The sequence below is a fragment of the Mobula birostris genome, chromosome 5 (genome assembly GCF_030028105.1).
Source record: "Mobula birostris isolate sMobBir1 chromosome 5, sMobBir1.hap1, whole genome shotgun sequence".
In the NCBI taxonomy this organism is placed as follows: domain Eukaryota; kingdom Metazoa; phylum Chordata; class Chondrichthyes; order Myliobatiformes; family Myliobatidae; genus Mobula; species Mobula birostris.
Genome location: NC_092374.1, coordinates 8844081 through 8870950, shown reverse-complemented (window position 1 = coordinate 8870950; position 26870 = coordinate 8844081). Strand labels below are relative to the sequence as shown.

General features: G+C 45.7%; 1 protein-coding gene across 6 annotated transcripts in view; it reads left to right on the top strand.

Annotated features, from left to right (window-relative positions):
* The first annotated feature begins 1269 nt into the window (after positions 1 to 1269).
* Positions 1270 to 26870, top strand: part of slc5a6a (solute carrier family 5 member 6a) — a 79848-nt gene continuing 54247 nt past the window's right edge. For 2 of the 6 annotated variants that reach the window (XM_072257567.1, XM_072257570.1), the window contains exons 1-4: positions 15426 to 15551; positions 18041 to 18112; positions 19741 to 19806; positions 23491 to 23580. The gene's annotated coding sequence lies outside the window, so the exon portion shown is untranslated. Of the gene's footprint in view, positions 1286 to 1371; positions 1505 to 15425; positions 15552 to 18040; positions 18113 to 19740; positions 19807 to 23490; positions 23581 to 26870 lie in introns of those variants that run through there. The other 4 variants (XM_072257565.1, XM_072257569.1, XM_072257564.1 and 1 more) reach the window with 4 other exon arrangements.

Genomic DNA, 26870 nt, shown 5'->3' with positions numbered 1-26870 from the left:
GGTTTCTTTGTTTCGTGGCTGTCTGCGGGGAAGAGGAATCTCAGAGTTGCGTACTGAATATATACTCCTATAATAAATGTACTGTGAATCTTGAACTCCTTGCGGACGGCAACGGGAATTTAACCCCGATCAGTGATCACTGGCGCTGTAAAGTGCTTGCTCTAACCACAATACTCCTTCAACACAACTCTGGGTATTTGCTGGACCGTGTCAAGAATTGAACCCGTGTCCCTGGCGCTGCAAAGTGCACCCTCAGCGCTATACAGTACTAGCGTGCCATTAATCATCCGTAGAGTGGCAAATGTTGGTTGGTTATGGTACGGTCTGATCATACAGATCGTCTGCCTCTGGTTCTCCGCTTGTCCTCAGGACATTGACTCAATGTTCTGCCGTACTGGAGTCACATGTCTGCCCAGGGCAGATCAGGCAGCCACCTTCCCGAAGGACACTCAGATCACCGAGGTTTTACAGCAATGTCACAGATTCACATGGTTGTTTTTTTTTAATATCAGATTTCAGCGGACGGACGGGTTACTGCACCATTTAGTTTTAATAGCGGCAGTAAAATGCACACGTGGATAGTTTAAGATCAGCCGAGAGCACTTCCACAGCGACACGGTCTGACTTAAAGGGTTAGATTCTCAGGGGACTGCAGGAAAAGCTGAGACACACTCGTTTTGGAAACAAAGACCTGTGCTCAAAATAATTTACCAATTCCTGATAAAGGGTCTCGGCCCGATAAATCGACTGTTATTCATTTCCATCGACGCTCCCTGATCTGCTGAGTTCCTCCAGCATTTTGTGTGCGTTGCTCTGAATTTCCAGCATCTGCAAAATCTCTTGTACTCAAATGGTGCCTTTCAGGAATTTCCCTTGCATACCCCAGCCGGCGAAATAATTTACAAAGTGTACTCATTGTAAATACTGGAAATGTTCTGCGCATCTGACCATAATCCCAACCTCAATAAATAACCTTTATTCAAATAACCTATCACCCCTCCTCTTCTCCTCACCTGTCCATCACCTCCCTATGGTGCCCCTCCTCTTTCCCTTTCTCCCACGGTCCGCTGTCCTCTCCTATCAGATTCCTTCTGCTTCAACCCTTTACCTCTTCCACCTATTCCACACCCCCCCCCCGCTTCTTACTTCATACTCCCTTCCCCACCTGTTATATTTTCTAACTGCAGAACCGAATTGAAAGAAAATCACAGGAGCCAGGATTATTCGTTTACTTAGTTTCTTTACTTTAGTGAGGCACACACGAATGACATGGTGGTACAATCAGGTATGCTATTTACATACGTCTTACTTATAACTCGTACTGACTTATGTAAACAAAGAATGCTTAATCAAAGAATATATTTGCAATAGGACCAATCAAGTGTGACAGATGACACAAAGATTGGAGGTGTTGTGGATAGTGTGCAGGGCTGTCAGAGGTTACAGCGGGACATCGATAGGATGCAAAACTGGGCTGAGAAGCGGCAGATGGAGTTCAACCCAGGTAAGTGTGAGGCGTAAATATGAGGAATTCTGCAGGTGCTGGAAATTCAAGCAACACACATCAAAGTTGCTGGTGAACGCAGCAGGCCAGGCAGCATCTCTAGGAAGAGGTACAGTCGACGTTTTGGGCCAAGAACCTTTGTCAGGACTATCTGAAGGAAGAGCTAGTGAGAGATTTGAAAGTGGGAGGGGGAGGGGGAGATCTGAAATGATAGGAGAAGACAGGAGGGGGAGGGATAGAGCCAAGAGCTGGACAGATGATTGGCAAAAGGGATATGAGAGGATCATGGGACAGGAGGCCCAGGGAGAAGAAAAACGGGGAGGGGGGGAAAACCCAGAGAATGGGCAAGGGGTATAGTCAGAGGGACAGAGGGAAAAAAAGGAGAGAGAGAGAAAGAATGTGTGTATATAAATAAACAATGGATGGGGTACGAGGGGGAGGTGGGGCATTAGCAGGAGTTAGAGAAGTCAATGTTCATGCCATCAGGTTGGAGGCTACCCAGACAGAATATAAGGTGTTGTTCCTCCAACCTGAGTGTGGCGCTTCATCTTTACAGTAGAGGAGGCCATGGATAGACGTATCAGAATGGGAATGGGATGTGGAATTAAAATGCGTGGCCACTGGGAGATCCTGCTTTCTCTGGCGGACAGAGCATAGGTGTTCAGCAAAGAGGTCTCTCAGTCTGCGTCGGGTCTCGCTAATATATAGAAGGCCACATCGGGAGCACCAGACGCAGTATATAAGTTTGAGGTGGTTCATTTTGGTAGGTCAAATATGATGGCAGAATATAGTATTAATGGTAAGACTATTGGCAGAGTGGAGGATCAGAGGGGTCTTGGGGTTTGAGTCCATAGGACGCTCAAAGATGCTGTGCAGGTTGACTGTGTGGCTAAGAAGGCATACAGTGTATTGGTCTTCATCAACCATGGGACTGAGTTTAAGAGCCGACAGGTAATTTTACAGCTTTATAGGATCCTGCTCAGACCCCACGTGGAGTACTGTGTTCAATTCTGGTCACCTCACCACTAGAAGGATGTGGTAACTATAGAAAGGGTACAGAAGAGATTTACAAGGATTTTGCCTGGATTGGGGAGCATGCCCTATGATAATAGGTTGAGTGAACTTGGCCTTTTCTCCTTGGAGTGATGGAGGATGAGAGGTGACTTGATAGAGGTGTATAAGATGATGAGAGGCATTGATCGTGTGGATAGTCAGAGGCTTTTTCCCAGGGCTGAAATGGCTAACACAAGAGGGCACAGTTGTTTGGAAGTAGGTACAGAGGAGATGTCAGGGGTAAGCCTTTTATGCAGAGTGTGGTGAGTGTGTGGAATCGGCTGCAGTGATGGTAGTGGAAGCAGATACAACTGGGTCTTTTAAGAGACCCCTGGATAGGCACATAGAGCTTAGAAAAATAGAGGGCTATGGATAACCTTAGGTAATTTCTAAAGTAAGGACATGTTCTAAAGTAAGGATACGTCTGTGGTGGGAAAGATGTTGGAAAAGATTCTTGGAGATAGGATCTATGGGCATTTAGAGAATCATGGTCTGATCAGGGACAGTCAGCATGGCTTTCTGAAGGGCAGATCTTGTCTAACAAGCCTGATAGAGTTCTTTGAGGAAGTGACCAGGCATATAGATGAGGGTAGTGCAGTGGATGTGATCTATATGGATATTAGTAAGGCATTTGACAAGGTTCCACATGGTAGGCTTATTCAGAAAGTCAGAAGGCATGGGATCCAGGGAAGTTTGGCCAGGTGGATTCAGAATTGGCTTGCCTGCAGAAGGCAGAGGGTGGTGGTGGAGGGAATACATTCAGATTGGAGGATTGTGATTAGTGGTATCCCACAAGGATCTGTTCTGGGACCTCTACTTTTTGTGATTTTTATTAATGACCTGGATGTGGGGGTAGAAGGGTGGGTTAGAAAGTTTGCAGATGACACAACGGTTGGTGGTGTTGTAGATAGTGTAGAGGATTGTCAAAGATTGCAGAGAGACATTGATAGGATGCAGAAGTGGGCTGAGAAGTGGCAGATGGAGTTCAACCCAGAGAAGTGTGAGGTGGTACACTTTGGAAGGACAAACTCCAAGGCAGAGTACAAAGTAAATGGCAGGATACTTGGTAGTGTGGAGGAGCAGAGGGATCTGGGGGTACATGTCCACAGATCCCTGAAAGTTGCCTCACAGGTGGATAGGGTAGTTAAGAAAGCTTATGGGGTGTTAGCTCTCATAAGTCGAGGGATAGAGTTTAAGAGTCGCAATGTAATGATGCAGCTCTATAAAACTCTGGTTAGGCCATACTTGGAATACTGTGTCCAGTTCTGGTCACCTCACTATAGGAAGGATGTGGAAGCATTGGAAAGGGTACAGAGGAGATTTACCAGGATGCTGCCTCGCTTAGAGAGTATGGATTATGATCAGAGATTAAGGGAGCTAGGGCTTTACTCTTTGGAGAGAAGGAGGATGAGAAGAGACATGATAGAGGTGTACAAGATAATAAGAGGAATAGATAGAGTGGTTAGCCAGTGCCCCTTCCCCAGGGCACCACTGCTCAATACAAGGGGACATGGCTTTAAGGTAAGGGGTGGGAGGTTCAAGGGGGATATTAGAGGAAGGTTTTTTTACTCAGAGAGTGGTTGGTGCGTGGAATGCACTGCCTGAGTCAGTGGTGGAGGCAGATACACTAGTGAAGTTTAAGAGACTACTAGACAGGTATATGGAGGAATTTAAGGTGGGGGGTTATATGGGAGGCAGGGTCTGAGGGTCGGCACAACATTGTGGGCCGAAGGTCCTGTACTGTGCTGTACTATTCTATATTCGGCTCAGCTTTGGGGCCAAAGGGCCTGTATTGTGCTGTAGGCTTTCTATGTTTCTAATATTACTCACATTTTAATGAAACATTAAATACACTACCCCACTCCTCCCTCACCCGCTTTTACGTACAACTTCCCAGCTTGTAGTTCCCCCAACCCATCTTCTTATTCTGGCTTCTGCCCCCTTCCTTCCCATCCTGAAGAAGGGTCTCAGCCCAAAACATCGACTGTTTGTCCCCTTCCCCCATAGATGCTGTCCTACCAGCAGAGTTCCTCAGGCATTTTATGGGCGTGCTCAACATTTCCAGCATCCTGTGCTTCACTGTCCCATGCAATACACTGAACTCAGATGACCAGGCAGCGTCAGTGGGGAGGAGGAAAAGAAATTGTCGACATTTCATGTGGAAACCTTGCATCAGAACTCATCAGGTCCTGACGCAGGGTTTGAACCAGATCGTAGATAATTCCTTTCCCCACCGCGCCCCCCTCCACCACAGCCACTCGACCCGCTGAGTTCCCCAAGCCGATTGTGTGTTGCTTCAGATCGGAAGACCATAAGACAAAGGAGCAGAATTAGGCTATTTGGCCCATCCCAGCACCTGCAGTCTCCTGTGACTCCGCTGTGCTTGTAAAGACACAAGATTCGGCATTATTTGTCACACCTACATGGAAACTTACAGTGAAATGCTTCATTTGTGTCAATGGCCGACACAGTCCGAGGATGTGCTGCGGGCATCTGTCACCACGCTTCCAATGCCAACATGGCATTCCTCAACTCTTAACCCTAAACCCATCCGTCTTCGGAATGTGGGAGGAAGCCGGGGCACCTGGAGGAAACTCACGCGGTCACGGGGAGATAATATAAACACCTTACAAACAGTGGTGGGAATTGATTCTTTGTCTGGAATTGCTGACGCTGTGAAGCGTTCTGCTCGCCGCTACTCTACCGTGCCACCCGATACTTGTTCTATTTTCTGTGTTTATCATCAAGGCTCTGAATTCCCACCTGTTCATAGCTAGCCGGAATAATTGGCGCGATTGATGACAGAGGCAGGCCGGACACCCGAATGCAGTTTCCACACCAGACTCCGATGGTTTCTGTAATGTTATCAGTGTGGCACTAGATGGCGCCGTCTGTCTAACTTCCCTCTTAACACGGGCTGAGCGCATTTTAGAAATGCAAACGGGGATCCACCTCGGCGAGACCACAACCTCACCGCAAAATTTCATTCATGTCGGTTGTCGCCTTCATTGACAGACAGAACAGCTCAGGTCACACCTATCGGAAGAGAAACAGTGACGCAAGAGATTTCTGCAGACACTGGAAACTTTGAGCAACAAACGCAAAATGTTGGACGAACTCAGCAGGCCAGGCAGCATTTATGGAGAGGAACAGAGGAGATGTCGGGATAAGTTTTTTACACAGAGAGTGGTGAGTGCGCGGGATGGGCTGCCGGCGACATTGGTGGAGGTGGATATGATAGGGTCTTTTAAGACACTCTTGGACAGGTACATGGAGCTGAGAAAAACAGTGCTGTGGGTAACCCTGGGTAATTTCTAAGTTAAGGACATGTTCGGCACCGCTTTGAGGGCCGAAGGGCCTGTATTGTGTTGTAGGTTTTCTGTGTTTCTATGAATAAACAGTCGACGCTGAGACCTTCATCAGCACTGGAAAGGAAGGGGGCAGAAGCCGGAATAAGAAGGTGGGAGAGGGGAAGGAGTACAGTCTGGTAGGTGATAGGTCAGACCAGGTGAGGCAGAAGAAATAAGAATCTGGGAGGTGTTGGCTGAAAGAGGTAATCAGGTAAAGGAGCAATCTAATAGCAGAGGACAGTGGACCATGAAAGAAAGTGGGACACCACATTTTTGTTCTGGCTTCTGCCTCTCTCCTCTTCAGTCCTTATGAAGGGTCTCAGCCCAAGCTATCAGCTGTGCCTACCACCACAATAGGTCTACAGTGGACACCATGTCAATGGCTCTTTACACGGCCTTATCACCTGGACAATACAACCGCCTATGTCGGGATGCTGTTCATTGACTATAGCCCAGCCGTTAACACCATCATTCCCACAGTCCTGATCGATAAGCTACAGAACCTTTGTCTCTGCAATTGGATCCTCAACTAGAAGACCACATTCTGTGTGGATTGGTGATACTATCTCCTCCTTGCTGATGATCAGCACTGGTGCGCGTCAGGGGTGTGTGCTTAGCGCACTGATCTACTCTCTCTAAACTTTGTGGCTAGCTACAGCTCAAAAGCCATCTATAAATTTGCTGATGATACAAAACACACTAATAACGGTAGAACAGTGGATACAGTGTACATGGATGTCAGCAAGGCATTTGATAAGGTTTCCCTTGCAAAGCTCATTGAGAAAGTAAGGAGGCATGGGATCCAAGGAGACCTTGCTTTGTGGATCCAGAATTGGCTTGCCCACAGAAGGCAAAGGGTGGTTGTGAATGGTTCGTATTCTGCAGGGAGGACAGTGGCCAGTTATATTCCACAGGGATCTGTTCTGGGACCCCTCCTCTTTGTGATTTTTATAAATGACCTTGATAAGGAAGTAGAAGGGTGGGTTAGTAAGTTTGCTGGTGACACAAAGGTTGGGGGTGCTGTGGATAGTCTGGAGGATTGTCAGAGGTTACAGCAGGACATCGATAGGATGCAGAACTGGGCTGAGAAGTGGCAGTTGGAGTTCAACCCAGGTAAGTGTGAAGTGGTTCATTTTGGTAGGTCAAATTTGAAGACAGCTGACAGCTGTCAAAAAAAAAAATCAGAAGTCACTTCTACCAGATGGTGTACACCCCAGAGGTCTGAAGGAGGTGGCCAAAGCGATTGTGGAGACATTAATATTGATCTTTCAAGAATGACTAGATTCAAGAATGGTTCTGGAGGACTGGAAAATTTCAAATGTCACTCCACCCTTCAAGAAGGGAGAGAGCCAGAAGAAGGAAAACTTTAGGCCCGTTTGTCTGACCTCAGCAGTTGAGAAGATGTTGGAGTCGATTATTAAGGATGAGGTCTCAAGGTACTTTGAGGCGCATGATAAAATGGGTTGTAGTCTTCATGGCTTCCTCAAGGAAAATCTTGCCTGACAAATCTGTTGGGATTCTTTGAAGAAGTGACAAGCAGGATAGACAAAGGAGAATAGATTGATGTTGGTTACTTGGATCTTCAGAAGGTCTTTGACAAGGTGCCACATATGAGGCTTCTTAACAAGCTACAGTCCCATGGTATTACAGGGAAGATTCTGGCATGGATAAAGCAGTGGCTAATTGGCAGTAGGCAAACAGTGGGAATAAAGGGAGACTTCTCTGACTGGCTGCCAGTGACTAGTGGAGTTCCACAGGGGTCTGTTTTGGGACTGATTCTTTTTACGTTATATGTCAATGCTATGGATAATGGAACTGATGGCTTTGTTGCAAAGTTTGCAGAGGATATGAAGATAGGTGGAGGGGCAGGAAGTTATGAGGAAGTAGAAGCTACAGAAAGACTTAGACAAATAAGGAGAATGGGTAAAGAAATGACAAATGGAATATAGTGTCAGGAAGTGTATGGTCATGCACTTTGGTAGAAGAATCGGAGGGGTTGACTATTTACTAAGTGGAAAGAAAATACAAAAACTGAGGTGCAAGAGGACTTGAAAGTCCTTGTGCACGATTCCCTGAAGATTAACTTACCAGTTGAGTCAGTGGTGAGATAGGCAAATGCAATGTTAGCATTCATTTCAAGTGGACTAGAATACCAAACCAAGGATGCCATGTTGAAACTTCATAAGACACTGGTGAGGCCTCACTTGGAGTATTGTGAGCAGGTTTGGGCCCCTTATCTTAGAAAGGATGTGCTGAAACTGGAGAGGTTTCAAAGGAGGTTCATGAAAATGATTCCAGGATTGAGTGGTTTGTCATATGAAGAGCGTCTGATGGCTCTGGGCCTGTATTCACTTGAATTCAGAAGAATGAGGGGTGACCTCATTGAAACCTATTGAATGGTGAAAGGCCTTGATAGAGTAGATGTGGAGAGGATGTTTCCTATGTTGGCAGAGTCTAAGACCAGAGGACACAGCCTGAAAATAGATTGGTAAATAGATAAGGAGGAATATCTTTACTCAGAAGTTGCTGAATCCGTGGAATTCTTTGCTACAGGCAGCTGTGGAGGCCAGGTCTTTATGTATATTCAAGGCAGAGGTTGATAAATTCTTGATTGGTCAGGGCATGAACGGATACAGGGAGAAGACAGGAGATTGGGGCTGAGAGGAAGATTGGATCAGCCATGATGAAATGGTGGAGCAGACTCGATGGGCCAAATGGCCTAATTCTGCTCCTATATAACTTATGGTCTTGTACTAGCAAAGCATTTAATAGTCTTATAACAGCAGGGAAGAAGCTGGCTGGAACTTGGCTGGTGGTAAGAATCTGTTTTGGACATGCTTAACAAATTCCATTCTGTCTAAGCCCTTTGCTCTATAGGTGGGCCAAGTCAATATTAGGGAAATTAAAATTCCATGTGTACCTATTGCTTCATAGCTGTAGATTCTTTCAAAACCCACATCCTCTAACTCATTGACAAGGCAAACCCAGTTTACAATGAGGCATAGTGTTTGACAGTGATTTCTTCATTCCTTTACACTGTTGGTGTTGTTGATGCAACAGTGCAGCCCACATAGCCGGGAGGAGAAGGGATGATCATGCACAGCTAGAGACTACACTGAACTTTGGTAATAAATTTACCTTGAACTTTGATCTCTGACTTGGACAGAAATTGGCTGACATACACTTGTCAGGAACGGAATCTAGGGACTGTCTATAGTTATGTGTGTTCCCTGAAACAGCAGAACCAGGTGTCTCTGTCTCTGTCTCTCTCTCCTTTTAGTAATCATTCATCAGTTTTGTATGCTTTGGTTATGCCATGCATGACAATACTTTGAAGCTGCAATAACCGAGTTGAATGATTTATGTGCATTTTCCAAATTTGTGGACAAAATCAACTTATGAACATTCATAAAAACAGAATTGGTTCAGTACCCTGGGGCAGCTCATCTTTACTCTGATGTAACAAGAGAGAATGAAGATTGTAATGTGAGCATTTCACTGTGTGTTTCAATGTTTGTGACAAGTAAGGCTAATCTTCCATCTTCAATAAATAATATGTTTATATTACTTACTAATTAACTCCTGGTCTTCCAGTTCCTGCCAGAGAGCACATTCTAAGTTATAAGATAAACTGATTCTGAAGTGTTCAGTTTCATGAACAGCACTCAAATAATTCATGCCACATGCTGCTTTGACTGACTCAAGGTGTTATAACTGCGGCTTGTGGTTTTCATTAGATTGGTGAAGCCATGTCTGCAGCTTCAGTAACTCTGGGTTGAGAGAAAGGAAATAGGAGGAGGCGGCCATTTGGCCCTTCAAGGCTGTTCCACCTTCCAGCATAATCATGGCTGATCATCCACTTCAAGACCCTGGCCCCGTCCCTCACCACTTCCCATGATCCCCTTTGCATTAAGCAATATGTCTACCACAAATGAATTGATGTCTGCAGTCTTCTTTGGTTCTTCTGATATTGTTGATGTATAAGGGGATAGTTGCCTACAAATGGCTGCTCAGATTGATAGGTGGTAAAGAAGGCATATTGCATGCTTGTGGTTATTGGCCAGGCACTGAGTTTAAGAGACAGGAAGTTACGTTGCAGCTACGTTGAACACTGGTTAGGTCACTCCTTGGAGTTTTGCATACAGTCTGGTTGCCTCAATACAGGAGGGACTCGGAGCCTTTGGAGATGGTACAGAAGAGGTTCACCAGAACGCTGCCTAGATGAGAGGGCATGAACTACAAGGAAAAGTTAGACAAACTTAAGTTGTTTTCTCTGGAGCGGCAGAGGTTGAGGGGAGATCAGATAGAAGGTTATAAGATTATAAGAGACATTAGATCGCTGGTATCTTTATCCCAGAGTAGAAATGTCAAGTACCAGAGGGCATGTATTTGAGGCAGGAGGGCGGTAAGTTTAAAGGAAAAATATTTGTTTTACACAGAAGGCGATGGGTGCATGGAACATGCTTCTAGGGCTGATGGTGGAGGCAGATACAATAGAGGGTCACAGATAGGTAAATGAATATACAGAAAATGGAGGCAAATGGACCATGTGCAGGCAGAAGGGATTTGTTTAATTGAGCATTTTTAGATTAACGAACTCAGAACAACATCATCGCTGAAGGATTGTACCTGTTCCTGTGGCGTACTGTGCTCTTTTCTGATGACTTTCCCTGTATCCCAAGGTTACGCCTTCTGATTCCAGATGCTCCAGCTGGAAAATTCTCCCTGTGCAGTCCTGATGGGTTTCCTTGACATACACTTTCATTCTCTAACACACTCGCACACTACTGTTTGTAAAAGCTCAGTTTCATTATCCCATGTACATTGAAGCATTCAAAGTTCAAAGTGCATGTATGTCACCATAAACAACACCCAGGTTTGTTTCTTGTGGGCATTCACAGTAAATCCAGGAAACAGAATAGAATCAATGAAAGACCACACACAACAGGACGGACAAACAACCCGTGTGCAAAAGATAACAATCTATGCAAATACAAAAAAGAAATAATAATAAATAAATAAGCAATTAATATTGAGAACGAGAATCATGAGATGAAGACTTATCGTAAGTGAGTCCAGGTTGTGGAAACAGTTCAGTTGAGTGAAGCTTCCCCTCTGGTTCGGGAACCTGATGGTTGAGGGGTAATAACTGTTCCTGAATCTGATGGTGTGGGACCTTTTTCCTGATGGCAGCAATGAGAAGAGATGGTTGGGGCCCCTGATGTTGATGCTGCTTTCCTGTGACAACGCTCCATGTAGATGTGCTCAATGGTGGGGAGGTCTTTCCAGGTGTAGGACTGGGCCATATCCACTATTTTTTTGTAGGCTTTTCCATTCAAGTGTATTGGCGTTTCCATACCAGGCCATGTGGCAACTAGTCAATGTACTCTCCACTATACGTCTATAGAAGTTTGTCAAAGTTTTAGAAGTACTGATCCAAGGACTCACTGAAGACAGGTTCCTGAACTCCAAACTGGACTCACATATCTGGTGTTGGGGGGGTCACCAGCTCTCATGCCTGTTCCCTGCATGGATTTCCAATCTCTGAACCCTCGAAGCTGGGGAACTCAGTGGCTGATCATTGACAAAGAGTTTGGCAGCATTAAACCTTAGTCATGAAGTAAGTCTGGCTACATTGGTGCAGCTCACACCCATCTCTGAACTGTTCCCACAATCTAAGGACTCATTTTCAAGGATTCTTCATCTCATGTTCTTGACAATTACTGTGTATTTATTTACTTTTTTATTTGAAGAGCTTGTTATCTTTTGCACATGGGTTGTTTGCCCTCTTGCATGTGGTCTTTCATTGATTCTATTGTGTCTCTTGGATTTACTGTGTATGCCCGCAAGGAAGTGAATCTCTGGGTTGTACGTGGTGACCTTGTACTTTGGTAATAACTTCACTTTGAACTATGGCCACTTTGGGACACTTTGGAGGCCGAGGGAATGTTTCAATTAAATTGTATAAAATGACAAGAGATGTGAAAGGGGTTTAAAAATATAACAACATTCACTGGGGTTGAAGGGCAGAGCATGGGGTGGCACACCTCACCATTGCTAAAAATATTTGTACGTGCACTTGATGTGCTTTAACCCAGGTGGTGTTTTTTTTAAACCTGCCTTCATCCTTCCCCAGTTCAAGCAGCTTTTCCAGTTTCTCAGGATTTCTCTTTCCATCCCCAAATTAAATCTATGATCATATACTTTGGTAGAAGGAACAAAGGCATCGACTATTTTCTAAATGGAGAGAAAATTCAGAAATCAGAAGTGCAGAGGGACTTGGGAGTCCTTGTGCAGGATTCCCTGACAAGTTGAGTCACTAGTGAGGAAGGCAAAGGTAACGCGAGCATTCATTTCAAGAGGACCAGAATATAAAAACGAAGAAAGCAACTCACAGGCTTTATCAGGCATTGGTCAGGCTGCATTTGGAGTATTGTGGGCAGTCTTGGGCCCCTTATCTACGAAAATGTTTGCTAGCATTGAAGGGGGCCCAGACGAACTTTATGAGAATGTGGGTTTCCTCCGGACACTCCAGCTTCCTCCCACAGTCCAAACACATATGGGTTAGTAGGTAACACACATCAAAGTTGCTGGTGAACGCAGCAGGCCAAGCAGCATCTCTAGGAAGAGGTGCAGTCGACGTTTCAGGCTGAGACCCTTCGTCAGGACCCTTCGTCTAGTCCTGACGAAGGGTCTCGGCCTGAAACGTCGACTGTATCTCTTCCTAGAGATGCTGCCTGGCCTGTTGCGTTCACCAGCAACTTTGATGTGTGTTGCTTGAATTTCCAGCATCTGCAGAATTCCTGTTGTTTGGGTTAGTAGGTTAAATGGTCATTGCAAAATGCCCCATGATTACGCCTGCGGTAAATTTGGGGTTGCTGGGTGGTGCGGCTCAGGGTGGGGGGTGGGGTGGAGGGCAGCTATGCTGCACTCTATCTCAATCGATAAATTTGCAGACTGTCTCCACAGCATTTTGGAATGGAGAATTCTAAAAATTCTGAAATGATGAACTCTTCCTATCCAAAGCAAGTGATTTCTTCTTAGTCCTGGAGTCAGAAGAGGTAGGACCCTAGAAGCAGGTTTTTGACCTGAAACATGGACATTCCCTTTCCTCCCACAGACATTGCTTGATCTGCTAAGTTCCTCCAGCAGATTTAACTTGCAGGTTGAGTCAGCGGTGAGGAAGGTGAATGCTCTGTTGGCTTTCATTTCAAAAGGACTAAAATATAAAAGTAAAAATGTAATGCTGAGGCTTTATAAGGCCTCAGACTGCACTTGGAGTAATTGTGAGCAGATGGGCTCCTTGTCTGAGAAAAGATGTGCTGGTCCAAACAAGGTTCACGAGAATTATCCCAAGAATGAATGGGTTATGGTATGAGGATCATTTGATATCCCTGGGCCTGTACTTGCTGGAGTTCAGAATTACGATGGGGATCTCATTGAAACCTATCAAATATTCAAAGGCCTAGATGGAGCGGATGTGGAGAGGATGTTCCCATAGTGGGGTAGTCCACGACCAGGGCGCACAGCCTCAAAATAGAAGGACGTCTCTTTAGAATGAGGAGGATTTTTTTTTAGCCAGAGGGTGGTAATTCGTGGAATTCATTGCCACAGATGGCTGTAGAGACCAGTTCATTGGGTATATTTAACCAATTTCCCCCGGGATCAATAAAGTATGACTATGACATGACTATAATTAAAGTGGAGGCTGATAGGTTCCTAATTAGTCAGGTCATCAGAGGATACAGGGAGAAGGCAGGAGAATGGGGTTGAGCAAGATAATAGATCAACCATGACCGAATGGAGGGGTCACAAGGCTTGGTCCAAACAGATCTTCAGGACTTTTTGTCTTTTGTGTCTTCTGGACTCCTGCAACGGAGAAGATGTTTTGGATAGTGAGGACATGTGAAGACATCTTCTTCAAGGGTTAAGGAGAGTGGATTTCACAGGGGACTGACTCTGCTCGTTGCCTTCAGTACAGAAGGATATGCACCTCACTGAAGAAGCAAGGCTCCGAGAACAGGGAATTGGAAGCTGTTAAGGCCCAGTCCAAAGAAAATTACTGAATCACAAGTTAATCCTGGACACTTACAGAGTCCTAATTAAAGGTAGTAACCAAGCAAAACTACAAGAGAGAGTTGCAAAATGGAATGTGACACCGAGATAGAGGAAGGACAGGTGATGGAAAGCTTGATCAAACCCCCGGGATGAGGAGGCGATGTCAGGTGTGGGTGAGTATTTGTCACATCAGGACTCTGTCGTCTTGATGGCTGTGAGAGAGAGATTAGACCACGAGACATAGGAACAGAATTAGGTGAATCGGTCCATTGAATTTGCTCCGCCATTCGATCATGGCTGGTTTATTGTCCCTCTCAGCTCCATTCTCCTGTCTTCTCATAATCTTTGAACATTTACTAAAGAAGAACTTAACAACCTGTGCTTTAAATACACCCAACGATTTGGCCTCCACAGCCGACTGTGGCAATGAATTCCACAGTTTCCCCACCCTCTACCTACAGAAACTCCTCATCTCTGTGCTAAAGTGTATTCTGAAACTTTGTCCTCTGGTCCTAGACTCCCCCACTATAGGAAACATCCTCGCTACATCCACTCTATCTAGGCCTTCCAAAATTCGATAGGTTTGAATGAGATCCTCACCCTCCCATTCTACTAAACTTCAGGGAGTACAGGCTCAGACACCAACCTTACAATTACCCGTTCATTGCCGGGATCATCCCGTGGGAAGAATGTGTAAACTCCTACAGTCAGAGGCAGGAATTGGGCCCTGGTCATACAGGTTAGTAGGTTAACATCCAGAGTCACTGTTATGGACAGTATTTATCTAGTAACAGCACAACAGATCTGTTCCAGTTTCTGGACATAAATTCAAAGTAGGGTTTATTGTCATATCGACACGTAGACGGGCGTACAGGTGCAATGAAAAACGTATCGCAGCACAGGGAATCGGACAAGCAACATTCACCTCTAACTCCAACCACTGCACCCCCTCCGGTGCAGTCCCAGGAACACCGGATCGATCGGCCATGTCTATACGGGGCAGCGACTCGCTGAGCCCTGTCCTGGCACAGCCATGATTGTGCGGGGCAGCTCAGGGACCTGTCTTTCTACTTGTACGAGGCAGTCTGGTACTCCGGGAGGCTTTAGAACATTAAACTGGAATAGAGGGAGGGCGTCGATAGCAAAGATTAGAAATAATAAAGTATCAGACGGTTAGTTAGTCTTCGGTCGGAATAGCGCCATCGCCCTCGTCCGTCGCAGCGTGATTGGTCAGACTGTTGGTCTGTCATCGCCCCATCCTGTCATACGATCTACAGACTGATTAGTTGGTACAACATCCCGCCATGCGATAGGTCGAGCCCTATTCCGGTTTCCGCCGTGTGACTGGTAGACGTTTCTTCGCTGTTTGATTGGTCAGGGGCCGAACGCCCTGCTTTTCTGCCATGTTGATTGGTAGGCAGTTCTCCGCCTGCCGTATAGTGATTGGCTGAGGGAGCGGCTGGCTGCGGCCACCCGTTATTCAGTGATAGCGAGGCACGTTGTGGCGGCCGGCCGGCTGGCTGGCTGGTAGCTACGGTTCTGGAGTCGCCGGCGCCCGGCGAGGAGGTAGTGACGGTCGGTACAAGGTACGAAGCAGGGTTGTTCTATGGTCACCCAAAGGTCGGGTTTGAAAGGCTTTGAATTGATGGTCTTCAGGCTGCGGGTTTGCCGGGAGCGGACACACGAGGTCAGAAGTCGGTGGAAGGAGGGAAGTGGGAGCGGAGGGATCGGGGAGGTGAGGAGGGGGTTGGAGGAAGAAGGTGAAGAGGGAGGGAAGTGGTTGGAGATGAGGGATGGGACGGGTCAGGGGATAGGAAAGGGAGGAAGAAGAATGGGGAAGTGAGGGGAGGGTGGAGTGAAGCTGGAGGGACAGGAGAAAGGGAAGAGGGAGTATGGGAATGGAGAGGGAGGGAAGGAAGAGGATGAAGAGGGATGGGATGAGGGAAAGGAGGAGAAGTGGAGGGAGGTGATGGGGAAAGGGGGAATGGGGATGGGAGTGAAGCTGGAGGGACAGGAGAAAGGGAAGGGAGTGTGTGGGAGAGAAACGTAGAAAACCTACAGCGCAATATAGGCCCTTCGGCTCAAAATTGTGCCGAACATGTCCCTACCTTAGAAATTACTAGGCTTACCTATAGCCCTTCTATTTCACTAAGCTCCATGTACCTATCCAAAAGTCTCTTAAAATACCCTATCGTACCCGCCTCTACTACCGGTGCCGGCAGCCCATTCCACACACTCACCGCTCTCTGCGTAAAGAAACTTACCCCTGACATCTCCTCTGTACCTACTCCCCAGCACCTTAAACCTGTGCCCTCTTGTGGCAACCATTTCAGCCCTGGAAAAAGCCTCTGTCTATCCACACAATCAATGCCTCTCATCATCTTATACACCTCTATCTGGTCACCTCTCATCCTCCGTCGCTCCAAGGAGAAAAGGACAAGTTCACTCAACCTATTCTCATAAGTCATGCTCCCCAATCCAGGCAACATCCTTGTAAATCTCCTCTGCACCCTTTCTGTGGTATGCACATCCTTCCTGTAGTGAGGCGACCAGAACTGAGCACAGTACTCCAAGTGGGGTCTGACCAGGGTCCTGTATAGCTGCAACTTTTGGCTCCTAAATTCAATTCCACGATTGATGAAGGCCAATACACCATATGCCTTCTTAACCACAGAGACAACCAGCGCAGCTGCTTTGAGCGTTCTATGGATTCGGACCCCAAAATCCCTCTGATCCTCCACACTGCCAAGAGTCTTACTATTAATACTATATTCTGCCATCATATTTGACCTACCCAAATGAACCACTTCACATTTATCTGGGTTGAACTCCATCTGCCACTTCTCAGCCCAGTTTTGCGTCCTATCAATGTCCCGTTGTAACCTCTGACAGCCCTCCACACTATCCACAACAGCTCCAACCTTTGTGTCATCAGCAAATTTACTAACCCATCCCTCCACTTTCTCATCCAGGTCATTTATAAAAATCACAAGGAGTAAGGGTCCCAGAACAGTTCCCTGAGGCACACCACTGGTCACCAACCTTCATGCAGAATATGAGCTGTCTATAACCACTCTTTGCCTTCTGTGGGGAAGCCAATTCTGGATCCACAAAGTAATGTCCCCTTGGATCCCATGCCTCCTTACTTTCTCAGTAAGCCTTGCATGGAGTCCCTTATCAAATGCCTTACTGAAATCCACATACACTCCATCTACTGCTCTACCTTCATCAATGTGTTCAGTCACATCCGATCTGCTGGGATCTGCTCCCTTACCAGAACTCCTGCACTCTTTTCACTCAAGAACCCACACCCATGGATCTTTCTCAGACTCAGCACTCGCTCAAACCCCTCTGGGCACCTTGTTCCTCTAAAGTGACCTTTCTGTCCTTGTGTAACACCATCAACAACAAACACCTGCATTGCACACACGGTAGTGTAGCGGTTAGCACAACCCTTTACAGTGCCAGCGACCCGGGTTCACTTCCCACCACTGTCTGTTCACTCTCCCCATGACCGCATGGGTTTCCTCAAGGGGCTCTGATTTCCTCCTGCATACAGGTTAGTAGGTTAATTGTTCACATGGGTGCAACTGGGCTCGGAAGGGTCTGTTACCATGTCGTATCTCTAAATTTAAAATATAATATTAAAAAATGTGGCATTTGTAACACAGCAAAACATCCCCAGGGTCCTGACAGGATCTATAGCTGACTCACATTCAACATCGGAGCGGATTTTAGGATAGATAGGGCAAAGGGTGGAAGTATCTTTGCAGAGAGAGAGTGGGAGAGGTTTAAAGAGGGAATTCCGGAACTCGGGAGTGAATTGCCAGCAGTGATGGAGGGTTAAATTTGGAACATTTCAAAGAGAAGAATTAGAGGGTGGGGAGATTTAGGAGTCCATTGGGGTTGTCTGAGGCTCGTGCTCCACCCACACTTCAGCAGCAGAACAACCGGGCCCAGTTTGGGTGCCGGAAAGAGGACTCATCCTCAGCTGACAAACAGAAAAACACAAGCGATACACACCCGGTACTGAAAACCTCCACAGAAATGCTCTTCGCCTCTGTGTCTTTGACAGGTTCCCGTCAGCACGGATGCTGTGTTGATTCTGGTGTAGCGAGTGGTGTGAAATCATGAACTGCAGAGCCAGGTAATGGGGCAGGGTTGGGGGTGGGGGGGCGGTGGGGAGGAACTTGCCGAAGCTCCCTCTTCACATTGAGGACATTCCTGAAACGCAGGGCTGACTGAGCTGGCCTGGTGCCTTCTCTGGCTCCAGACTTCCTTCCCCTATCCTATCACACCCACTAAATATCTATGCAGGTTGTGTGTTTGTGGGGTGGCACGGTAGTTTAATGCTATTACAGCATTAACATCCCGGTCTGAAAGGAGTTTCATGTTCTCCCCATGACCATGTGGGTTTCCTCCAAGTGCTGCAGTTTCCTCCCACAATCCGTGCGGGTTGGTGGGTTAATTGGTCACATTGGTGTAACTGGGCGGCATGGGGTCTGTTACCGTGCTGTACCCCTCTTAAGTAAAAGCCTTGAAGGCCTGGCCTACTCAATATCTCATAAACCAGTCTGTGAGTCAGAATCAGGTTTATAGTCAATGACAGGTTTATAATCAAGGTCTACACTACAAGAGCAGGGATGTGATGCTGAGGCTTTATAAGGCTCTGGTGAGGCCCCACCTTGAGTATTGTGAACAGTTTTGGGCCCCTCGTCTTAGAAAAGATGTGCTGGCATTGGAGACGGTCTAGAGGAGGTTCACAAGGATGATTCCAGGGATGAAAGGGTTATCATATAAGAAACGTTTGATGCCTCTGGGTCTGTACTTGCTGGAATTCAGAAGGATGAGGGGGGATCTCATTGAAACCTTTCGAATATTGAAAGGCCCAGACAGAGTAGATGTGGAAAGGATGTTTCCCATGGTGGGAGAGTCCAGGACAAGAGGGACAGCCTCAGGGTGGAGGGGTGCCCTTTCAAAACAGAGATGTGGAGAAATTTTTTCAGCCAGAGGGTGGTGAATCTGTGGAATTTGTTGCCACGTGCTGCTGTGGAGGCCAGGTCGCTGGGTGTGTTTAAGGCAGAGATTGATAGGTTCTTGATTGGTTATGGGGAGAAGGTCGGGAAGTGGGGTTGAGGAGGAGATTAAAAAAAAGGGTCACCCATGATTGAATGATTGAGCAGACTCGATGGGCCTTATGGCTAAATTCTGCTCCTGTGCCTTACGGTCTTTTGGTCTTATTGTCAAACAGTACATCATGAAATTGTTTTTGTGGCAGCAGGACAGTATATTACACAGAAAAGTTACAATAAGAAAAAGAAAAATAAATAAGTAGTACTTATCACAAATCTTGGTTACGGGATCACTGACGCCAGGCAGACAACCTCTGAAGAGGATTGATAATGGCTGTGGTCACCCATCCTGTAAAGACACTCCCCAGAAGAAAACAATGGCTTCTGTAGAAAAAATTTGCTCAGAACAATCATGGTCATGGAAAAACCATGTCATACAACACAACACGTGATGAATGAATGCTACTCATCAAAGTGCTATATAAAGACACACGAGATTCTGCAGATACTGGAAATCCAGAGTAGCACACACAAATGCTGGAGAAACTCAGCAGGTCAGGAGTCCTGACAAAGGGTCTCAGGCCAAAGTGTTGCCTGTTTATTCCTCTCCGTAGATGCTTCCTGACCTGCTGAAAATTTAAGGACACTAAGTTACACCTTCTTACTTTTATGTTGCTTCTTGTCCTCTTCTTGGCCACCACAGCACAATCTCAACGTAGCAACAGACGAGTGGGAAGCCGGAGGATTGCGAAACTAAGAGCAACAGAAGGTAACTAAAAAGGCAATACGTGGAGAAAAAATGAGGTACAAAGGTAAACTAGCCAAGAATACAAAGGAGGATAGTAAGAGTTTCTTTAGGTATGTGAAAAGAAAAAAAGTAGTTAAGACCAAAATTGGGCCCTTGAAGACAGAAACGGATGAATTTATTATGGGGAACAAGGAAATGGCAGACGAGTTGAACAGGTACTTTGGATCTGTCTTCACTAGGGAAGACACAAACAATCTCCCAGATATAATAGTGGCCAAAGGACCTAGGGTAATGGATGAACTGAAGGAAATTTATATTAGGCAGGAAATGGTGTTGTGTCTGAAGGCTGATAAGTCCCCAGGACCTGACGGTCTGCATCCCAGGATACTTAAGGAGGTGGCTTTAGAGATCGTGGACGCATTGGTAATCATTTTCCAATGTTCTGTAGATTCAGGATCAGTTTCTGTGGATTGGAGGGTGGCTAATATTGTCCCTCTCTTCAGGAAGGGAGAAAGAGAGAAAACCGGGAATTATAGACCGGTTAGCCTGACGTCAGTGGTGGGGATGTTGCTGGAGTCAATTATAAAGGATGAAATTACGACACATCTGGATAGTAGTAACAGGATTGGTCCGAGTCAGCATGGATTTACGAAGGGGAATCGTGCTTGACTAATCTTATGGAATTTTATGAGGATGTAACTATGAAAATGGACAAGGGAGAGCCAGTGGAGGTAGTGTACCTGGACTTTCAGAAAGCCTTTGATAAAGTCCCACATATGAGATTAGTGGGCAAAATTAGGGCAATGGTATTAGGCGCAGAGTACTGACATGGATTGAAAATTGGCTGGCTGACAGAAAACAAAGAGTAGCGATTAACAGGTCCCTTTGGGAATGGCAGGTGGTGACCAGTGGGGTACCGCAGGGTTCGATGCTGGGACCGTAGCTGTTTACAATATATATTAATGATTTAGATGAGGGAATTAAAAGTAACATGAGCAAATTTGCCGATGACACAAAGCTGGGTGGCAGTGTGAAATGTGAGGAGGATGTTATGAGAATGCAGGGTGACTTGGACAGGCTGGGTGAGTGGGCAGATGCATGGCAGATGCAGTTTAATGTGGATAAATGTGAGGTTATCCACTTTGGTGGTAAGAACAGGAAGGCGGGTTATTACCTAAATGGAGTCAAGTTAAGAAAAGGGGAAGTACAACGAGATCTAGGTGTTCTTGTACATCAGTCACTGAAAGCAAGTATGCAAGTACAGCAGGCAGTGAAGAAAGCTAATGGCATGCTGGCCTTCATAACAAGGGGAATTGAGTATAAGAGCAAAGAGGTCCTTCTGCAGCTGTACAGGGCCCTGGTGAGACCACACCTGGAGTACTGTATGCAGTTTTGGTCTCCAAATTTGAGGAATGACATTCTTGTTATTGAGGGAGTGCAGTGTAGGTTCACAAGGTTAATTCCCGGGGTGGCGGGACTGTCATATATCGAAAGATTGGAGCGACTGGGCTTGTATACTCTGGAATTTAGAAGGCTGAGAGGGGATCTTATTGAAACATATAAGATTATTAAGGGATTGGACATGCTGGAGGCAGGAAGCATGTTCCTGCTGATGGGTGAGTCCAGAACCAGAGGCCACAGTTTAAGAATTAGGGGTAGGCCATTTAGAACGGAGTTGAGGAAAAACTTTTTCACCCAGAGAGTGGTGGATGTATGGAATGCTGTGCCCCAGAAGGCTGTGGAGGCCAAGTCTCTGGATGCTTTCAAGAAAGAGATGGATAGAGCTCTTAAAGATAGCGGAATCAAAGGATATGGGGATAAGGCAGGAACTGGATACTGATTGTGGATGATCAGCCATGATCACAGTGAATGGCGGTGCTGGCTCGAAGGGCCAAATGGCCTACTCCTGCACCTATTGTCTATTGTCTAACACAAGTGTAGAGTTGGTACCTTCTGGATCAGAAAGAGCATGCCAAACTTTCAATTGTTTTCCTGCAAGTTCAAAGTTAATTTATTATCACAGTACATATATATAACCATATACTCCCATGACATTTTCTCACAGGCATTTATTGGGGAAAAAATTCAAAGTTCAAAGTAAATTTATTTTGGGCCATCACAGTGAGAAACAATAGAATCGATAAGATCAATGAAAAACGACACACAAAGACCAACAACCATTACACCAAAAGAAAACAAACTGTGCAAATAGAAAAATAAATAAATAAATAAATAAATAATATTGAGGATAAGAGCTGTAGCATCATTGAAAGTGAGTTTATAGGTTATGAAATCAGTGGAATCAAAGTTCAAAGTAAATTATTAAATTCATTATGGAAGTACATATATAGCCCTGAGATTAATTTTCTTGTGCCCGTACTCAATAAGTCTATAGAATAATGACCATAACCGAATTAAAGACTGTCCAACTTGGCATTCAACCAGTGTGCAGAAGACAACAAACTGTGCAATTACAAACATAAATAATAATAATAAATAAATAAGCAATAAGTATGGAGAACATGAGATGAAGAGTCCTTGAAAGTGAGTCCATAGGTTGTGGGAACAGTTTAATGATGGGGCAAATGAAGTTGAGTGAAGTTATCCCCAGTTTCAGGGGTAGTAACTCTACCTGAGCCCAGTGGTGTGGGTCGTGATGCTCCTATACTTTCTTACTGTTGGCAGCAGCGAGAAGAGAGCATGTCCTGGGTGGTGGGGGCATTAAGAAATGCAACAGAATTTTACAGAAAAATTACATGTAGTCTGACAAACAACCAGTGTGCAAATGGAGACAACGTGTGCAAATATAAATAATACTGAGAGCATGAGTTACAAAGAATACTTGGAAGTTTGTAGAGGTCGTGAATGAGGTGAATTGGTTGCTATTGATTGCAAGGGATGCACTTCCTGACCTGAATCTTCCTTCATCTCCGATGGGAGTAGAATTAGAATCAGAATCAGGTTCATTATCACCAGCATATGCCGTGAAATTTGTTAACTTAACAGCAGCCATACAGTGTGATACATGATAATATAGAAAACAGGTATAGCGATTGCAGTAAGTCTATATATATATAAAACTATATTAATATATAGCTATATTAAAAACAGTGCAAAAACAGAAATAATACAAAAAAAGGTGAGGTATTGTTCATAGGATCAATGTCCTTCCAGGAATCAGATGGCAGAGTGGAAGAAGCTGTTACTGAGTGTGTGTCTCAGGCTTCTGTACCTCCTTCACAATGGCAACAGTGCGAAGAGGACTTGTCCTGGGTGATGGGGGTCCTTAATAATGGACGACGACTTTCTGAGGCACAGCTCCTTAAAGATGTCTTGGATACTACGGAGGCTAGTACCCAAGATGGAGCTGACTAATTTTACAACTTTCTGTAGCTTCATTTGATCCTGTGCATTAGTCCCCACACCCCAGAGAGTGATGCAGCCTGTCAAAATTGCCTCCACGGTACATCTGCAGAAGTCTTCAAGTGTTTTAGGTGACAAGCAGAATATCTGCAGAAGATGTTGTCTGCAGATATAACAATGATAACACCTCGCGTAGGGGCTTGGCTAGGGTAGCGCTGGAAAACTCTACTTTTGCAGTCATTACTCCAGGATTCACCCCACACCCGATTACTACAGGACAGGAATGGGGCTGGACAGTTTCTCCATTAAAATCCCCGTCTGATATCTTTGTGCCTTTGACAGATTTGCAGCTTGAAAGTGACCCTATTTACAGCATTGTCAATTCAACAGCAGAGGCTACTCCCCAGGTGGCTCCCGCTACAGGACAGAACGGTGAGTGCAATGACCATGATCATCCATATTATCATGCAGAAGGATTTCCGAGAGGGAGTGATTCGGGAAGGGTATTCTTTATATATTCCATGTAGTTGGCATGCACGGCCATCACGGAATAGTTGAACTAGGGGAAACCATGTTGGGGAAGGTGGAGATCTCAGGGTTATTGAACTGGGCCAGGTGACAGACAAAAGGGAAGGAAGAGTTTCCACAATGCGTGGAAACAAATGTGGGAGAAGTGCAGGACCAGACATTTGGTCCACACTAACAATACAATAATACCATTTTAAACTGCACGTGTCAACATCCCTCCATTTTCTGCCTCTCTAAACGCCCCTTAAATGTTGGCAAGACACCACTTCCCATGGCTCTGCTCTTCAGGTAATATGTTCCTGTGTCAAAACAAAAATCTTGTCTCATAGCAGTCCTCTAAACATTCTCCCTTTCATCTTAAAGCTATGTTCCCTGTTATTTGGCCTTTCTGTCCTGAGTAAAAGACAAGAGTATCGAGAGCAGGGGTTCTAACCTGGTGTCCACAGACCCCTCGAGAATGGTAGGGGTCCATGGCATAAAAGAAAAGTTGGGAACCCCTGACCTAGAGCAACACACACCGAATGCTGGAGGAAATCAACAGGTCAGGCAGCATCTATGGAAATGACGGCTTGAAATGTCAGTTGTTTATTCCCTTCCATCGAGGCTGCCCGACCTGCTGAGTTCCTCCAGCATCTTGAGTGAGTTGTTCTGGATTGCCAGCATCTGCAGGATCTCTTCTGTCTCCGACTATCTGCCCTATATATGCCACTGAATTCAACTTCCTGCACTTAAGGCAAAAGGGGGTAATTTCAAAGGAGATGTGAGGGCAAGTTTTTACGGAGGGTGGTGGGTGGTTAGAATGTGCTCTCTGGGGTGGTGAGGCAGATACATCAGGGATGTTCAGATCAGCACAGGAATGTGAGGAAAATGGAAGCTTATGGATACTGTGAAGGGAGAGGACATGAGTTTAGTTGGCCATTTGATTACCAGTTTAATTGGTTCAGCACAACATTTTCAGCCAAAGGGCCTGTCCCTGTGCTGTACTGTTCCGTGTTCTATCAGTTTGCACCCCCCAGCCTTCAATACTCCAAATCATCACACTCTTCATATCACTAATACTCTCTAACCCAGGCACTATCAAGGTGAACCTCAAGGCTATCAAAGGTTTTGGGAAGAAAGCAGGAGAAGGGGGTTGAGAAGGATAGTAAGTCAGCCATGATGGAATGGCAGCGCAGACTTGATGGTCCAAGTGGCCTATTCTCCTTCTAGGTCTTATGGTTGATGATAAGACCATAAGACACAGGAGTAGAATTAGGCCATTAGGCTCATCAAGTCTGCTCTGCCGTTCAACCATGGCTGATCTTTTTTCTTCTCCTCAACCCCATTCTCCCTGTAACCTTTGATGCCATGTCCAATCAAGAACCTATTAATCGCTGCCTTAAATACACCCAATGACCTGGCCTCCACAGCTGCACGTGGCAACAAACTTCACAAATTCACCACCCTCTAACTAAAGAAATTTCTCCGCATCTCTCCCCTCAATGGACGCCCCCTCAATCCTGAGGCTGTGTCATCTTGTCCTAGACTCTCCCACCGTAGGAAACATCCTTTCCAGATCTACTCTGTCTAGGCCTTTCAATATTCGAAAGGTTTCAGTGAGATTCTCCCCTCATCCTTCTAAACTCCGGTGAGTACAGACCCAGACCCATCAAACATCCCTCATATGATAACCCTTTCATTCCTAAAATCATCCTTGTGAACCTCCTCTGGACCCTCTCCAATGCCAGCACATCTCCTCTAAGACCTCTTATGCGTCCTGTCCAAAGCCACCACATTCTTCCTGTAATGTAGAGCTGGAGACAGTGCAATTTAAGAGGTGAGCAGGCTGGATGAAATGCAGTGCAGATGAAGGTCCAAGTGAGAGACAACCAGGCTGGAAGAATCAAGGATAGAAAATCAGCTTCCAGAAGCAGACGTGCTGAGTGGAGTGTGGCTCAGGAAATAAGCAACATTCATTACGTGCCAAGTCACATGATGGGTCGCTCATGCTCTTCTGACCATGATTGCTCTTGGAAAATATTTCTACAGAAATGGTTTGCCATTGCCTTCTTCTGGGCAGTGTCTTTACAAGACGGGTGACCCCCGCTATTATCAATACTCTTCAGAGATTGTCTGCCTGGTATCAGTGGTCACATAACCAGGATGTGATACGTACCAGTTGCTCATACGACTATCCTCCACCTGCTCCCATGGCTTCAAGTGACCCTGATCGGGGACTAAACAAGTGCTACACCTTGCCCAAGGGTGACCTGCAGGCAAGCAGAGGGAAGGAGTGCCTTACACCTCCTGTGGTATCCACCCTGCCACTCATAGGCAATATTATGAACATGAGAAATAATAGTTATCCTTCTGAAAAAAGTGCATCCTGGGTAGAGTGGCAGAGCAGTGTAACTCCTTCCCAAGCCAGCTGTAAGATTGGCGTTCGATTTCTGCTGCTGTCTGCAAGGAATTTGTACGTTCTCGCCGTGACTGTGGATTTCCTCCAGGTGTTCCTGCCACTTTCCAAAGATGTACCAGTTAGAGTTAGTGAGTTGTGGGCATGCTATGTTGGTGCCGGAAGCATGGCGACACTTGTGGTCTGCTCCAAGCACAGCATCGGACTGTGTTGATCACGGACACAAATGACACATTCTTCTTTTCAGATGTACATGCGATAAAGCTAATCTCAAATCTCAAAATGTTATCTAAGTGACTTACTGTAAGCTCCTAAAAAGCAGTTTGACAAGATGGACGTGAGGAAAATATTTTCTTTGGTGAGAGATTCTAGTACCAAGAGTCACTGTTTAAAAATAAGGAGGTGCCCACTGGCCGCACGATAGTGTAGTGGTTAACACAACGCTTTACAGTACAGACGACTGGGGTCAATTCCCGCTACTGCCTGTAAGGAGTTTGTATGCTTTCCCCATGACCACACAGGTTTCATAGAAAACCTACAGCACAATACAGGCCCTTCGGCCCACAATGCTATGCCGAACATGAACTTACTTTAGAAATTACCTAGGGTTACCCATAGCCCTCTATTTTTCTAAGCTCCATGTACCTATCCAGGAGTCTCTTAAAAGACCCTATCGTATCTGCCTCCACCACCATCACCAGCAGCCCATTCCACTCTGTGTATATAAAAAAAAAACTTACCCCTGACATCTCCTCTATACCTGCTTCCAAGCACCTTAAAACTGTGCCCTTCCCATGAT